General features: G+C 45.1%; 1 pseudogene; it reads right to left on the bottom strand.

The window, feature by feature from the left end:
* Window positions 1-2,806: 2,806 nt before the first annotated feature.
* Window positions 2,807-5,074, bottom strand: LOC119293474 (annotated as a pseudogene).
* Between the last annotated feature and the right edge of the window lie 986 nt (window positions 5,075-6,060).

The following is a 6,060-nucleotide window of genomic DNA, read 5'->3' as shown; positions in this document are numbered from 1 at the left end:
TGTCCCTGCTCTCCACATCAACAATTATCTTAACTAGCAAGACTCGACAATTGAGGGCAATATTTTTGGGCTCTGTTATAGTCCACCCAACAGTTTCTTTCTTGCTCCACAACTGCATGTACACATACTATTTGTGCTTGAAAAAATCACGTCCACCAACACCGTGTATGTAGTAAATGCGTGTTGGGAGAATTTGTGGCAATGCATTAACCTGTTTTATTTACTTGATTGTACACCTAGTTTGCTAGTAGCATGTGGGGCTTGGTTGTGTCAAAGGAGACAATTACTAAGACAAACGAGCAGTTAGTTGGGAGAAATAAAGTTTGACTTCAACTCTAGAGTCTAAGCTCTACAAGATCTAGGAGTGGTGTAATCTCTCTGTTTTTATTTACCATACATATTAGCTTTTTGTCAAGTCCAATTTCATAAATTTTGACGAAGTTCAAAAATTTCTTAACATCAATAATACCAAACCAATACCATTAGAATCATCATTGAATATATTTTCACGTCATATACATTTGTTATTGTGAAAGTTTATATGGTTTTGTGTAAGTTTGGATAAACTTTGACTTAGGTGAAAGTTAATATGCAGAGTAAATAAAAACATAGGAAGTATTATATTAGAGAGTATAACTAGATTTATGATTTTGAGACCATGGTTAAAGTTGAGCGTTTACGGGATGCACATCATGATAGTTTGTAAGATCAATAGGTCGGAATGTGCACTCCATTGATCTAAAAGGAACAAGTCAGAACATGAACATGATTAGTCAGAACATGATGATTATATTTGACTAGTAGAAAATAGACTAATCTAGAGTGATTAGTCAACAATTGGATAAATTACGTATATGTTAACTAAACCGATCTATTCCTTTCACTCCCATGACGGCAACTTCGGGGAAGCTTCACTTCCTCTTGTCTTTGTTGGCGAGCCTGTGGACTCTCCTCCCCTCTGTTCGCCGCTCCGGTGGTTGGCGGTGAGGAGGAGAGTCCTTGTACCTCAGTCACACTAGTAGTGTTGTTAGCCTTTTTTTTTAAGTTCATCGTAGCGGCGACCGTATAGCAGATGGTGACACTTCATCTTTGAGTTGGTCTTCCGTGCTCCGATCCACCCGAGTTCATCTGTAGGGACGGAGTCGACAGAGCTCTAGCATAGAATACCATCTTCTCCTTAAGGTTTCCCATTTTGTGTGCAAGAAGGTGGGATTTGGTCTTAGACGCTTCCGATCAACTCATGGGTTCACTGGCAACGATTGCAACTCTGGAGCGTTCATCCTTAGGGGCACGTGCACAAAGACTTTCCCACTGTCATCGGAATTCCCAGGGCAACAATGACACTTCCGCGACTAGTTCTTGGGGTGACAGAGGTTGTTTAGTGGTCCAGGGGCCTCATTGTTAATCTTAGAATTTCGGGTGCTTTGTACTTCTATTGAACCTTTATAATGGAGAGAAACTATAGTAGTCTTATCTGGTGCTAATTTTCAAAAGTAAATCTTCTATATATTTGGGGATTCGCATTGAGAGACACTATGCTGGTACAGTGTATCATATGATCATAACCTGAGTTCCAATTCAGTTGATGCGTAACTTTCTTAAAAGATTTGGAACGAATTAGTCACGCTGTCAATTGAGCTCCTGTCCACTTCTTAAAAGTATATGATACCTTGCATGTTGTTGTGGGAATATTTTGCATATTTTTCAATGATATTTGATTGTATGAAACATAAATATTGGGAGTAATAGTATGAGAACCAGAACTAAAATACATATATTCTATTTTGTTTGGTTATTGTATAGTTGTAACATATTTATAAAATATAAGCAGCATAATGAAATGGAATTGGCATGCATGCTTGCATGTTGAGATGTACCTTTTCCTATGCATGATTCAATAATAATATGAGGACTAAAACTAAAAATACATACTTTTATGATTATTGTATAGTTCCAAAATATTTATTAAATATAAATAGCATAATGAAAAAAATGCATGTTTGCATGTTGAGGTGAGCTTTCCCCTATACATGATTGTAATGTTGAGATGGACATTTCCCCATGCATGTTGCTTACTGAGATGCCATGCTTGCGTGCTAAGAAAAATAGGTTAGTGAAAGTTAGATATTAAATATAGAAGATAAATGGACATGCCCAGCTGCCTATGTAAATGAAGGCTCGGAAGTTACTGCTGGGGCCATAGGATGAAGAGAGTTCTGCTCCTTCAGCCAGTGCATAGCTTAGTGGACTGAGTAGTGTGTATTGTGTGTGTGTGCGCCTTTATTTATAGATCATTTATATTCTCATGTATGTCTTGTAAGCTCTTTCTTTTGTGTGATGTCATCTATCATACTTGTTTTTGTTGGTGTCATGTTCTGCATGATCTGCGCCATGTGTTCTTATTTTCCTAGTGATATCATTATAAGTCTCGCGCGGAGGGCGGAGGGACCTATGGGCTCATCGTCAGTAGTATTTGGGGGACTTTATCAACTCCTCGAGAAGGTAAAGACTGTGGCATTTGATCTTTAGCCCCTCTTTACTTGACAATTTCAGGATTTGCCACTGCATACATTGAAAATATAAATTGATTTGCCACATCTCACTTTGCACTTTGTTCTTTTGCAAGTGCATCCATGTCCAGTTCTTCCATGAACATGGCACAAAGGGGCAGTCTTATAATATCTTTTAACCTTTTATCCTTAAAAGAAAAGGAAACACATGAGTTTAAGTGAAAAAGGGAAAATTATCATGAATTCAAGCATGGGAAGAACACCGGAATTGTTGGTGTGGAAAGGGGAGGAGAATCTTAGTTCATCCTCCTGCAGTTCATTCTAATCTATCCATTGGATCCTGTCAGCGGCATTAAATTTTTTTTAGAAATGGAGGAGGACCCCCGGCCTCTGCATCTGGACGATGCATGCAGCCACTTTATTAATTATTCACATAAGACCTTACAAAGTCAAACAACAGTAAGACTAAAGCCATTGTCTAGGCAACATCTGTCGCTACTCCTATCCAGTTGATATGTAGGGATGCTGATAGTTTGGGCCTAATACCAAACAGACCTCGTAGCCAAACCTAACATCTAAGACCTGAGGTCCCAACCAGGACGCCTGTCGGGTATGGGGTAGCCACCAGTCCGGCGCACTCCTCAACCAGGATGCCTGCCGGGTATGAGGCCGCCGCAACCACCTACCACCAATCCATCTTCAGAGCTGTACTGTTGCATCTACCATGCCAGGTCTCTCTGCCATCGACGCCATCACGACGCCAGACAATGTCGTCCTCCTGCGCGAGTCCATCCACATACGCCCGTCACCGAAACTCCGCAGCGCCATGCCATCGGGATACGTCGTTGGCCTTGCAGTAGATGAAACACCGCTCCTTCTCGTCCCCTCCAGCCAGCTCCTGTTCCAAAACGATGCCCTCAGGAGGGAGCACGCCATCGAAGGCACCGTCGTCGTCCGATCCGGTAGACCAAGATCTAGGGTTTCCCCCGAAACATCCCGATCATGTTGAGTAGTTTGCAACGATGATGACTCAAGGCGTCGGAGACGCTGTCATCGTCCGCCATGACCGAAGTCGGCGTGATTTTCATCGGAAGTAGCGCTACCACAATCTCACTGCTGACTAGATCCGAGCACACCCTCGCCATGTAGACGTATGGTGTCCTCGGAAAGCCGGTTGAGGACCTCCGGCCGCCTCACCCCGGCCCCATCACGCGTCGCCGGCCGGCCATAGCCGAACCACGACGTATCTGGCCGGGACGCCAGATCCGCAACAACCGCCGCCACCCAACACCCGGCCAGGCAAGCCAACGACTCAAACCACCGGCCATGGGGGAAACGGCTGCTGCCGCACACCAGGGTCGCCGCCCTGACCGCGCCGACTGAAGACGAAGGCGCCAATGCCATCTTGATCATTCCCTCCACAAAGTCCTTGAAGAAGGCGCTCTGGCTACCGACGTAACCCGGACCAGCACGTCGGCAGCACCGCCATTGAAGAGCTCCTGGTCCAAGTGCAGTAGGCCTCTCTTCTGGACAAGGTTCTTGTAGTAGTCGTTCTCGAAGACGGTCGGGGTTTGAAGGTCTAGCGGCGCCAGGTTGTTGTCGCCGGAGCCGGTGGCGCGAGGGCAGCCTGACTGGCGACTCTTGGCGAAGCCGGCGTCGATGTTTGTGTCATTGTAGATGTGGTCCCGGAAGTTTGTGCAGCGTGCTAGGCCGATTGTGTGGGCTCCTGGAACACAAGTTATACCGTCAGCTCAAGTTATTACCTGTTTTGCAGCTACTCTTTTGTCAATCCATTGATCGGTAGGAATCATTCGCCAACTTTCCTAACTAGCACTACGTGTTTAAGTGATCAAGGAACAATGTTTTTTGACGTTGTCCAGTCTTACAAATTAAGCGGACAGACCAAAGGTTAGGTCAGTGGTAAGTAGTCATCGATCAGCTTTCTAGCTCATCACCTGTAAAGTAGTATATTTGTTTAATCCAGAGAAATTGTCTTATGTAGAATTCTGAGCTTTGAAGTCAAAACGTGGCTATCAGTTCCGTTGGTTGATACCAGCTGTTCTACTGCTAGAAAGTTATAACTTGCTTCTTCAGCAAATTGAAGGAAAATATTACTACCTCCGTCTTGGTTTATTGGTCTTCTTTATATTTAATGTTAAATTTTGACCACAGATTTAACTAACAAAATGTCAATATACATGACAAAAAATTGTATCATTAAAAAGTATGTTCAAATACGAATCCAACAGTATAATATTTTATCACATGCATTAACATTTTGTTAGTTAAATTCATAATCAAAATTTGACACAAAATACTATGAAGACCAATAAACTAGAACCGAGGTATACTTGGCCATGACAAATTATGTTGGTTTAGAGTGCAAACTGGAAAATTATACTACCTGAGAGTCCGACCATGTCTTTCTGGGAGAGCCCCTGCGCGGCCAAGAAGGACGTAAGGTTCGCGAGCCCTGATGTCGGGGGAGGGATGTTGTTCTCGGCGCCGTTGAAGCTCGCCGTCGTCGAGTCCCTCCGCCCCATCTTCACCTCCCAGCTCGGCCCACCCAGTCGTAGTGTTCGACTTTGTTGAAGGGTCACCGGCGGTACTACTTGGCCCATGGAGGCACATTTCGCAAAAAAGAAAAGAAAAGAAAGAGAGAGAGAAAGAAACTGGAGGCACGTATGATGCATGGCGGTCATGGTCAAAACATTCATATATCTATATCTAGCATGGACAATTCAACCTGAATTATCTCCTCAAGGTAGCATATACGTACGTGCATTAGCAAATTCTATAGCATGGCCCTGTACGTAGAGTAGGTCCTAATGTGAAAAAGATCTATCCGCTGACAGTGTAGTACCGCATATTACTCTTACCCTTTTTTGGCATTATATGGTATAATATGTGTCTCGTTTATATCATAAAGATCTTTTTGGCGCATTAAAAAAATATCATAAAAAATTAAAGTACAAGTCAAGTAAAGACCAGCATGACAAAACTAAAAAGATGACAGAACATATGCCGGTCACTTGCCTCAGGCACCACCACTTAGAGCATCTCCAGCCGTTGAGCCTCTAAGGAGGCATTTCTTTCGCCGTTTGTGGGGCTGCCGGCAATTTGGCCTGGGGGTGAAAATGTTTCCAGCCGTGTTCACCCCCAAGCCGTGCCCAGGCCGCGCCCGCCCTAGGCCACGGCTAGCCCGGCCTCGCCGCCGAGCTCACTCCTCCGCACGAGGGTTCGCTGGCCACCTCCGTCCCTATGCATACAAGTACTCGTACCCAGCTAGCTAGCTAGCAGAGGAGAGCCAATCGATTCGGCTGAGCGCGCGCTTGCTAGCTAGCTAGCATGGCTCGTTTGAGCACAAACGGCCAGCCACACCGGTGGCGTCCACGTGAATGTTGCCGTCTGACAGCCGGACGGCGGCCCTCCGCGTCGGCCCGTCACCTCGAGCATTCTCCGACCGCTCGCTTCGCTTCTTCATCGCGCGCCCTGTATCTTCGGCCCCGGCATCGGCGCGCCCGCTTCGTTGTGGTCGCTTCGTCCCGCG

This window comes from Triticum dicoccoides, chromosome 4B (assembly GCF_002162155.2).
Source record: "Triticum dicoccoides isolate Atlit2015 ecotype Zavitan chromosome 4B, WEW_v2.0, whole genome shotgun sequence".
Taxonomy (NCBI): domain Eukaryota; kingdom Viridiplantae; phylum Streptophyta; class Magnoliopsida; order Poales; family Poaceae; genus Triticum; species Triticum dicoccoides.
This window is presented reverse-complemented; position numbering and strand designations above follow the sequence as displayed.